Genomic DNA, 12,184 nt, shown 5'->3' on the forward strand with positions numbered 1-12,184 from the left:
GTCAATGGCAAAGGATTGTCTCAGAACTCTTGGCTAAACTGGAGCAGCTTGTGGCAAGTAAGGTGATCCTTTGTTGATTGATGTTATGTATTTGTGGTTTGAGCACAATTCTGAATGGTCAGCACCGCCTGTCCATTAGAGCCGTTGCTCAAACCTGTGGTGTTTGCTTTGTTTTATTGAAGTATGCCAGTTGCCGACATTTGAATTGAAAGCTGTTTGTTTGGTCTGGTTTAAGTTCTGTGGATGTGTGGACGATTTGTTTGTTGACTACGTTTATTGAATGGAATATCAGTGGTGCTGCAAGTGAACAGAGTTAATTGCGAGTCATGCAACTAGAGAAAATAACATGAGTATATCGAAGCATAGAATTGGTGCCAACAAGCCTGCAGTTGAGGCTTGCAAAAGAGAAATTAAAGCTCAGGGTAATCCAACTGAAATTCTTCAAGGGAGAATGAAACAAATGTGAACAAAATTAAAGGTTTAATACAGTAATTACTGATTTTATGAAAATGGAAGAAAATGTCTTACATGTGCAATTATGTCTTGAGGACTTCGCTAATCTCTGTGAAGCTATTGCTAAGCAACATCGCATGCTAATCTCATTACTTCCCAAGCTTGACCAGAGAGAAACAAAATGGTTGTTTTTCAAGCATTGATGCAATAGTAGTGCATTCATAGGGAATGTGAAACAATAGTTGAAACAAGCATTTTACTTTAAAGGTCATGTGCTGCAACAAGTGAATATATGTCTCATATTCCATCACACAATATTTCTCAAATTCCAAGGCATGCTTTGATTACGCATAGAGCAGATGACCTCAGGATAATATGAAACCAAATGACAGTGTGTCTAATGTCAGTGCTTGAAGCTCTGCTGTAGGAAGAAAATCTTCTAATCTACCACCTCCTCTGCATGCATTAAAGCAGAGGATGATTTAGCTACATTAATTGCACATCAGTGATTATTGTTTATACAAACGTGCTAGAGGAGCAGAGGAGCAGCTACGGAAAAAGAAGAAACAGCTTTATTTAGATGAAGAATTGCTGCACTTAAGGCGAAAGTGAATGTGCTGAGAGCTTCAACACACACAAAATGCTGGCAGCATCTATGGAAAGAAAAAAGTATAGTCAATGTTCGGCCCGAAATGTCAAATGTACTCTGTTCCATAGATGCTACCTGGCCTGCTGAGTTCCTCCAGCATTTCATGTGTGTTGCTTGGTTTTCCAGCATCTGCAGATTTTCTTTTGTTTGTGCTAAGAGCTTCAAGTGTGGCGAGTGTTAAAAGTGCTCCAGTAGGACAGACCTATGGCATGAGTTCCTGTATTGAAAAAGAAATGCACCCAATGTCAATGCTGATTTATTTGTTGCTCAGGTATCTGTGAAACATGAACAAAGCCTCCATGAGTTAGTTCTGGCTGTTTACTCTCAGCCTGCGCTAATGAGGCACCCTGAACCCATGTCATATCCAACAGCTCAAAGTGCTCATGGGCACATTGACGTACAGTATGGAAACTCTTGTTTCAGATGATAGAAGTCAAGATAGTATTATTGGTATTATGAGGAAGTAAAATAAAATGACAGCAATGCATTTCATCTTTGCCTGAAAGAAAGAGTCAAATCTTCAATGATGATCCATTGCAGTATCGTGCATTCATGAGGGCTTTTGGAACAATGTTGAGGGCAAGACCAATAGCTACAGTGACTGCCTCTATTTCCTTAAACAGTACACTCAAGGTCACCCTACAGAACTGGTCAGAAATTGCCAGCTGTTGACCCTAAGAAAGGATATGTAAAAGCTAAGTCTTTACTACATGGACATTTTGGTTATGAGCAGAAAATTGCATCCACCTAAATGCAAAAGGCTCTTTCTTGGGTACGTATCAAAGCTGAAGATGTGAAAGCTCTTCAAGATCAGTCTCTTTCTTAGAGGCTGTTGCAATGTCATGGAAGAAATGCAGTACATGCCTGATCTGGACATGCTTCTCAATATGTCAATTGCATAAAATATTGCCCTATATGCTTAGGGATAAATGGAGAACGGTGGTCTGTGAACCCTAAGACTGTCGTTGATTTTATAGAAAGCTAAATATTTGGGAATATACGGGCCACTGGATACAGAGTACGAATCACAGCTGTGTCTGTCTTTCTCCGCTGTTTTAATTTTGCATCCTTTCACTGGAGTGACTCTACATCACTGGCAATAAGCAAAGGTGTAAACAAAACTAGGCCACAATTTCATCGTAAGGCTGAAGGGAACAGCTTTACCACTGCTGTAGCCACTGTGGGAAGTAAAGCTAAACTGAATCAGGAACGAATGGAAGGGAAATGGTCTCGTTAGCTAAAGGGATGTAGCTGTTCTGCGAGGATGTACGCGCATTGGATTCATGACTTTAGTTGGAGTAAAGGACTCATAGTCAAAAGATTGCCTTTCTAAAAGAAAATGGTGTCTGTTTTTGCTGTTTTTGGACAGGACACGTCAGCAAGGATTGCTGGAAACATGTTTCAGGTATCCCAGGATACTTCATATTCACTCTGGTGAAAGGGGGAGCAGAGCCAAAACAAGTAGAGAAAGAATCAGACACAGCAGTGTGTAGTACCCTGGTATCCAATGGTCTTACAGGCACTAGTATTCATGATGGCAAACTTTCCATAGTTCCAGTACAAGTGAAGTCTAAGAAGGGTAACAAGACAGTAGTTACACATGTTTTTCTAGATCAAGGAAATACAGCAGTGTTCTGCACAGTGGGCCTCATGAACAAGCTCAACCTCACAGGAAAAAGAACATGAATTCTCTTACACACCATAGGTCAAGAGAAGATCATGAGTAGCTACAATTTTTCAGGATTGGAAATGGCTGGCTGAGATAGTGAAAACTATTGTGAACTAACTAGCATCTACCTGCAGGTTAGTATGCCTGTCCACAAATTTCCAGGAATGATCTCACCTGAAACCATAAGGTGGCAAAAGTGAGTGGAAAGTTGGATGGTTGGGAGGCTTTTAAAATCCAAAAAAGGGCAACTAAAAAAGCTATAAGAAGGGGAGAAAACGAAATATGAGGTCAGACTAGACAAGAATATAAAGCAGGATACAAAGGGTTTTTTTCCTGTTATATAAAGAGTAAAAGGGAGGTGAGAGTTACTATTGGACCACTGGAAAATGATGCTGGTGAGGCAGTAATGGAGGCGAAAGAAATGGCAAATGAACTTAATGGGTACTTTGTATCTGTCTTCGCCATGGAAGACACTAGCAGTGTGCCAGAGATCCTTGAGTGTCAGAGAGCAGGAGTGAGTGTCATTGCTTTTACAAAGGAAAAAGTGCGCGGTGAGCTCAAAGGTTGTAAGGTGGATAAATCAATTGGACCAGATGGACTACATCGCAGAGTCCTGAGAGAGGTTGCTGAAGAGATAACGAATGCATTTGTCATGATCTTTCAAGAATCACTTGATTCTGGCATGGTCCCAGAGGACTGTTAGATAGCAAATGTCGCTTCAGCAGGGAGAAAGGAAATTATAGGCCAATTAGCCTAACATCAGTGGTTGGGAAAGTGTTAAGAGTCTATTATTAAGGATGAGGTTTTGAGGTACTTGGAGACTACTGATAAAATCAGTCTGGTTTCTGGTTTCATGGTTTCTGCAAAATGAAATCTTGCCTGACAAACATGTTAGAGTTCTTCAAGGAAGTAACAAGCAGAGTGGACAAAGGAGGAGCAGAAGATGTCATTTACTTGGACTTGTAGATAAGGAGCCACACACGAGGCTGCTTAACAAGATAAAATCCTATGGCATTACAGGAAAAATACTGGCATGGACAGAGAAATGGCTGACAGGCAGGGGGCAGCGAGTGGGAATAAAAGGGGCCTTTTATGGTTGGCTGCCAGTGACTAGTGGTGTTCCTCAGGGGTCAGTATTAGAACCGCTGCTTTTCACATTGTTTGTCAATAATTTAGATAATGGAATAGATGGCTTTGTGACAAAGTTTACTGATGATACGAAGATAGATGGAGGGGTAGGTAGTGCTGAGGAAGCAATGCAATTGCAGCAGGACTTAGACAAATTGGAAGAATCGGCAAAAAAGTAGCAGATGGAATACAGTGTTGGGAAATGTATGATAATACAACTTGGTAAAAGGAACAATAGTGCGGACTATTATCTAAATAGGGAGAAGTTTCAAACATCAGAGGTGCAGAGGGAATTAAGAGTCCTTGTGCAAGACTCCCAGAAGGTTAATTTACAGGTTCAGTCTGTGGTAAAGAAGGTGACTGCAATGTTGGCATTTATTTCAAGGGGAATAGAATATAAAAGCAAGGACATAATACTGAGGCTTTATAAGGCACTAATCAGGCTGCACTTAAGATAGTTTTGGGCCACATATCTCAGAAAGGATGTAACACACATAAAAGTTCCTGGTGAACGCAGCAGGCCAGGCAGCATCTCTAGGAAGAGGTGCAGTCGACGTTTCAGGCCGAGACCCTTCGTCAGGACTAACTGAAGGAAGAGTGAGTAAGGGATTTGAAAGTTGGAGGGGGAGGGGGAGACCCAAAATGATAGGAGAAGATAGGAGGGGGAGGGATGGAGCCAAGAGCTGGACAGGTGATAGGCAAAAGGGATACGAGAGGATCATGGGACAGGAGGTCTGGGAAGAAAGACAAGAGGGGGGGAGACCCAGAGGATGGGCAAGGGGTATATTCAGAGGGACAAAGGGAGAAAAAGGAGAGTGAGAGAAAGAATGTGTGTATAAAAATAAGTAACAGATGGGGTACGAGGGGGAGGTGGGGCATTAGCGGAAGTTAGAGAAGTCGATGTTCATGCCATCAGGTTGGAGGCTGCCCAGGCAGAATATAAGGAGTTGTTCCTCCAACCTGAGTGTGGCTTCATCTTTACAGTAGAGGAGGCCATGGATAGACATGTCAGAATGGGAATGGGATGTGGAATTAAAATTTGTGGCCACTGGGAGATCCTGCTTTCTCTGGCGGACAGAGCGTAGGTGTTCAGCAAAGCGGTCTCCCAGTCTGCGTCGGGTCTCGCCAATATATAAAAGGCCACACCGGGAGCACCGGACGCAGTATATCACCCCAGCCGACTCACAGGTGAAGTGTTGCCTCACCTGGGAGGACTGTTTGGGGCCCTGAATGGTGGTAAGGGAGGAAGTGTAAGGGCATGTGTAGCACTTGTTCCGCTTACACGGATACTACTCCTCTACTGTAAAGGTGAAGCCACACTCAGGTTGGAGGAACAACACCTTATATTCCATCTCGGTAGCCTCCAACCTGATGGCATGAACATCGACTTCTCTCACTTCCACTAATGCCCCACCTCCCCCTCGTACCCCATCTGTTACTTATTTTTATACCCACATTCTTTCTCTCACTCTCTTTTTTCTCCCTCTGTCCCTCTGAATGTACCCCTTGCCCATCCTCTGGGTACCCCCCCCTTGTCTTTCTTCCCAGACCTCCTGTCCCATGATCCTCTCATATCCCTTTTGCCTATCACCTGTCCAGCTCTTGGCTCCATACCTCCCCCTCCTGTCTTCTCCTATCATTTTGGATCTCTCCCTCCCCCTCCAACTTTCAAATCCCTTACTCACTCTTCCTTCAGTTAGTCCTGACAAAGGGTCTCGGCCTGAAACGTCGACTGCACCTCTTCCTAGAGATGCTGCCTGGCCTGCTGCGTTCACCAGCAACTTTTACGTGTGTTGCTTGAATTTCCAGCATCTGCAGAATTCCTGTTGTTTGCGTCAGAAAGGATGTGTTGTTATTGGAGACAGTCCAGAGGAGGTTCACAAGAATGATTCTGGGAATGAAGGGGTTAACATATGAGGAGAGCTTGGCAGCTTTGGGCCTGTACTCTCTGGAATTTAGAAGAATGCAGGGGGATCTCATTGAAACCTACCGATTGTTGAAAGGACTAGATATGGTGGATGTGGAGAGGATGTTTCCTCTGGTGGGGGAAACCAGAACTTGAGTGTACAGCCTCAAAATTGAGGGGTGACCCTTTAGAACAGAGGTAAGGAAGATTTTTTTAGCCAGAGAGTGGTGAATCTGTGGAATGCTCTGCCACTACTGTGATGGAGTCCAAGTCTGTGGGAATATTTAAGGTGGAAGTTGATCGTTTCCTGATCCGTCAGGGTATATGCCGTGAAGGTAGGTGTAGGGGGTTGAGTAGGATCTGGGATTAGCCATGATGGAATGGTGGAGCAGACTTGATGGGCTGAATGGCCTAATTCTGCTTCTATATCTTATGGTCTGATGGAAACATATCCATTTGCAGAGATTCTTTCAGAAATGAGCTGCTGTTAGGGACAAATGTATCTGAAGTATTGAAGCCATTGCAAGTGATTCACAGTGTTAATGATGGACCCTGTGCAATCAGAACATTGTTGAGTTGGACTGTGAATGGACCACTGAAGGATGATCTTAGTAATGGAGGAGACTGTGCACAGCCAAAACTGACAGTTAACAGGATCTCAGTTTTGAACTTGGATGAGCTTTGACAGCAGCAGTTCAAGGCAGACTTCCTTGAATGCAGTCAGGATGAGCAACCTGGTTTGTCAAGAGATGGTCACAAGTTCATGGAGCTGGTTACAAATTGCACAAAACTGGAGGATGGCCACTACCAGGTTAGTTTACCTTTGAGAAAGAAGGAGGTTATAATGTCAAATAACAGAAAGATTGCTGAACGGCGTGTTCTAAATCTAAGGAAGAGGTTTACGAAGGATTTGTCATTTCACACTGACTACACAGCTCTCATGAAGAATGTCATCTCCAAAGGTTATCCGCAAGAGTGCCAGCGGAGGATCTGGAACACTGTGATGGGAAACTCTGGTATATTCCACATCATGGTTTTTGTCTTCCCAGAAAAGGGAAACCATGTATGTTTGCCTGTGGAGCAACTTTTCAGGAAATATCACTTAATGCTCAGCTTTTACAGGGACCAGATTTTACTAGCTCACTGTTTGGAGTCAAAACCAGACTCAGAAAAGAACCAGTGGTGATCATGGCAGGCATTGAATCAATGTTTCATCAGGTTAAAGTGGCAGTGGAAGATGCAGTTCTGCTGAGGTTTCTCTGGTGGCCCGATGGTGACTTCAGCCAAGACAGAGTGTTTAGAATGGTGTTACATCTCTTTGGAGCAACTTCATTACCAAGCTGCACCAACTTCACTCTTAGGAAATTCACGGAAGACAATGAAGAACAGTTTACCTGCGTGATGGTAGGTAAAGTTTTGCATTACTTCTGTGTTGATGACTATCTTGTGCCAGTGTCCTCTGAGGAAGAAGTGAAGTCTCTCTATCATGACATTGAATCCATTTGTGCTGGAGTTAGCTTTCAACTCACAAAGTGGATAACCAACAAATATAGCATGCTAGCTGTGATACCAGAAGAGCAAAGAGTGAAAGACATAAATGATTTGGATTTGGATCAAGATATATCTTCACTGGGTGTGCAATGGTGCATTCAGTCTGATAATTTCAAGATAGATCATTCACCAGAAGGGGGATCCTCTCCACAGTTAGTTCCACATATGATCCTTCAGCAATCTTAAGTTCGGTGGTGCTATCTGCTAAGAAGATCCTACAAGATCTATGTAAGAAAGGGCTTGGCTGGGGTGACACTATACCTACATCAGTTATTCAGAAGTGGATAAGCTGGCTGGAAGAATTCTGCCACTGGAAGACTTCAAGGTTGTTAGATGTTTGAAACCCCTGGATTTTGGAGAAGCTACTGCTGCACAGTTACACCTCTTTACAGAGCAGTGGCCTACCTGTTGTTACACAATACGCACTCTCAGGTACTCAGTGCCTTTATCATGGGAAAATCTAGAGTAGGTCCATTGAAGTCAGTTTCCATCCCTCATGTGGAGCTCTCCACTGCTACGATAGTGAGACCATTGGACACATCGTGGAGAAAGGAGTGGCACATGCAAATTCATGATTCAGTGTTTTGGACTGATAGTACTTCTGTGATGAAGCATATCAGAATGAAAATTCCAGGTTCTAAATCTTCATTGCAGAGTTTCAGAAATACAAAAGGTCCCACAGGCATCTTAATGGAGGTATGTAAACACCTCATAACCCTACAAATGTTGCTTCTAGGGGGTTGAAGGCAAAAACGTTCCTGAAGAATGAGACATGGGTATCAGTACCTTCTTCAGCCTGGAAGTGAATGCCTGTGAGAGTTGGTGGACGGCTTAGTAGGACAGCTATGCCTGAAGCGACTAAACATCCTTTTGTTCTGGAAAAGGATCTTCATATCTCAGAACTCATTCTGAAGCAGGTACATCAAGAGGTGGCACATGGTGGCCGTAACCACGTTATCCAGGATGCATCAAAAATACTGGATTCCCAGTGCTAGTACAGCTATAAGAAGGACCCTGTCTAAGTGTGCTGTTTTGATGGTTGCACACTGCTCCAGGATGCCAGCTCAGAACAGCTCAACCTCTGGACATAGTCTCCCCAGATGGACCTCCATTTATACATGCAGGAGTGGACGACCTTGGACCTTTTGGGGTGAAGAGCAGAAGGAGTACTGTGAAGAAGCATACATGTCTAGCTACATAAGCTGTTCATGTTGAAGTGGCATCTTCTTTAGACGCAGCTTTCGTTTGTAAATGCACTTTGACGCTTTATAGCAAGATGAGGACAGGTTCGTGAACTGTGCTCTGATAATGAGACAAACTTTTAGGAGCTGAGTGTGAGTTGCAAGAAGTCATTGAGAAGTTGAATCATTCACAGATCAGTGACATCTTTCTTCAAAAAGGAATTAAGTAGAATTTTAACCCCCTAACCTGATTCACGTCATGGAGGAATATGAAAGAGATTGATCAGGTTTGTGTGAAAGGTCCTCAATTCCACCATGAAGGTATAGAATCCTGATGAAGAGAGTTTTCACAGAGTCCTTTGTGAAGTAGAGGCTGTCATCCAATTACTAAAGCATCCTCCCATCCCAATGATTTGGAAGCACTAACACCAAACCATCTGTTAGTTCTGAAGACCTCACTATCCTTACCATCAGGAGAGTTCCAAAAGAAGGAAGTCTATGCACATTGTAGATGGAAGCAGGGCCAATACACATCAAACTTGTTTTGGAAACAGTGGGTCAGGAAGTACAGGTACATCAGAAATGGCCAGGTATAAAATGCAATTTCTTCCCAAGAGATATTGTGCTAATACAGTAGTTGATGATACAGTGCCTTGAAACTCATGGGTCGTGGGAAGAGTCATTCAAATCTTTCTAGACAGAAGAGGACTTGTGTGGCAAGTGCGCATCAAGACCAAGACCAGCTGTCTGGACAGGCCAATAACCAAGATCTGTCTTCTACAGGAGGCAGAGGTTTGAGAAGCTACAGCTTCTACAGCTAAAGCTTCATAACTTTGACTTGACTAAGAGTGGTGGTAAAGGTCACCCTGTACTGGGCCAAGTATGGGTAACCTCTGGCCTAGATGACTATTCCATGACTTGACTGGAAGAAGAAACAAGTTTTGTATAAATGTTAAGATGTTTGTCCTTGAAAATTTCATGTCTCCTATTTTAATAGTATGTAGTTGTAATTATTATAGTCTAATAATTAAGATGCTGTTTTGAAGGAGCTATGCAAAAGTTTGGGCACCCCTGGTCAAAATTTCTGTTAAGTGAATAGCTAAGCGAGTAAAAGATGAACTGATTTCCAAAAGGCATAAAGTTAAAAATGACACATTTCTTTAATATTTTAAGCAAGAAAACTTTTTTATTTCCATCTTTTACAGTTGCAAAATAACAAAAAAGGAAAAGGGCCCGAAGCAAAAGTTTGGGCACCCTGCATGGCAGTACTTAGTAACACCCCCCTTGGCAAGTATCACATCTTGTAAAGTTCTATTTTAACTTCATCAGTCCATAGGACTTGTTTCAAAAATGCATCAGGCTTGTTTAGATGTTTCTTTGAACCTTTTGAATAGAATTTTTTTGGCCACAATGAGCAAAAGTATGTTTGGAGAAAAAAGGGTGCAGAATTTCATGAAAAGAACCCCTCTCCAACTGTTAAGCATGGGGGTGGGTCGAGCATGCTTTGAGCTTGTGTTGCAGCCAGTGGCACGGGGAACATTTACTGATAGAGGGAAGAATGAATTCAATTAAATACCAGCAAATTCTGGAAGCAAACATCACACTGTCTGTAAAAAAGCCAAAGATGAAAAGAGGATGGCTTCTACAACAGGATAATGAACCTGAACACACCTCAAAATCCACAATGGACTACCTTAAGAGGCACAAGCTGAAGGTTTTGCCATAGCCCTCACAGTCCCCTGACCTAAACATCATCGAGGATCTGTGGATAGACCTCAAAAGAGCAGTGCATGCAAGATGGCCCAAGAATCTCACAGAACTAGAAGCCTTTTGCAAGGAAGAATGGGTGAAAATCCCCCAAACAAGAATTGAAAGACTCTTAGCTGGCTACAAAAGGCGTTTACAAGCTGTGATACTTGCTAAGGGGAGAGTTACTAAGTACTGACCATGCAGGGTGCCCAAACTTTTGCTTCAGGCCCTTTTCCTCTTTTGTTATTTTGAAACTGTAAAAGATGGAAATAAAGTTTTCTTGGTTAAAATATTAAAGAAATGTGTCATTTTTAACTTAATGCCTTTTGGAAATCAGTTCATCTTTTACTCGCTTAGCTATTCACAGTAACAGAAATTTTGACCGGGGTGCCCAAATGCCACTGTATTTATTTTCTGTCTGTATTGTCGTCTGTGATGCATTTATTATGGTAATCTGTCACTTGGGTTGGGGGTGTTAGAAGCAAATTACATACTCATGTTTTGTTAGTTTAGTTTATTCTAGTGGAGAGAGATACCTTTTGTTGTGCATTAATTGGAGCATTATTAGACTGCTATTCAATCGCTAATGTTGCTTAAATATGCTAATTAGTTATGCTAACTGTAAAATCACTAATTGGGATGCTAATTTAGTTCGACCGTTAATTACACTTAGTTGTATCACCAATTAGAATGCTTGGTTATGCCGATTTAAACACTGTATCACTAATTTAGTTTTGTTAGTTTTTTTATCACTACAAGATTGTCCGTCTTTGCTGGTTTCGTAACAAAGGATTGAACGTAACTTTTTCAATTTGGAAATTTGTTATTTGGAAGTGCCGAGTACTCTGGCCTAGTCTCTCGGTGGTTTTGGTTTGTTTTCAAGTAACTGCGACAACTGCTCGGTTTACCGTTTACCTGTGCTGCATGAATTTTAATAACTTATTTATGATAATGTTTTGGTTTAGGTGCTGTGCGTGTCAAATATTTTATGTGGGTGCACTGTGGTCCGGAAATGACCCATTGGTGAGGATTCATTCTTCAGTCAGATATGATCATTCACTGTAAGGACATGGATATATGAAGCCGTTATTGCGGGCTCAAAGTCTGCAGTGGATTTAGCGTTGCAGAGGGAGGTGGTGCGGAGAGGCTTATTCTCTCTTTTTCCATTCCCCCTTCTCACCCACCCATCACATCACTCGGATGCCTCTCCTCCTTCCCTTTCTCCCATTGTCCTCTCCTATCAGATTCCTTCTTCATCAGCCCTTTACCTCTTCCACCTATCAGCAGCTTCTTACTTCATCCCTCCTCTCATCCACCCACCTTCTCCCTCATCTGCTATCACCTAGCTGTACTCCTCCCCCTTTCTCTTGCTCTGGCCTCTGCCAATTTCCTTTCCAGTCCTGACGAAGGTTCTCTGCCTGAAATGCCGACTGTTTATTCCTCACCATAAATGCTATCTGACTTGCTGAGTTTCTCCTGCATTTTGTGTTTTCCTCCTTTTTATTACTGGACAACAGATCTAATCTGTTCCCTTCAACCATTAGACAGTAAGACATAGGAACAGAATTAGGCCATTTGTCCCATTGAGTCTGCTCCGCCATTCCATCATGGCTGATTATCCCTCTCAATCCCAATCTCCTGCCTTCCCCCTGTAACATTTTATGCCGTTAATCAAGAACCTATCGACCTCCACCTTAAATATACCCAGAGACTTTGCCTCTGCAGTTGTCCGTGGCAAAGAATTTCACAGATTTACGAGCCTCTGGCTAAAGAAATTCCTCCTCATCTTTGTTCTAAAGGGACATTTGATATGTTTTGTAAAGAAATTCAAAGGAAGACATGGGAGTCCAAAATACAGGTCTCACTTTGTAAACACGAGGAATTCTGCAGATGCTGGA

This window comes from Mobula hypostoma, chromosome 9, assembly GCF_963921235.1.
Source record: "Mobula hypostoma chromosome 9, sMobHyp1.1, whole genome shotgun sequence".
Lineage (NCBI taxonomy): Eukaryota > Metazoa > Chordata > Chondrichthyes > Myliobatiformes > Myliobatidae > Mobula > Mobula hypostoma.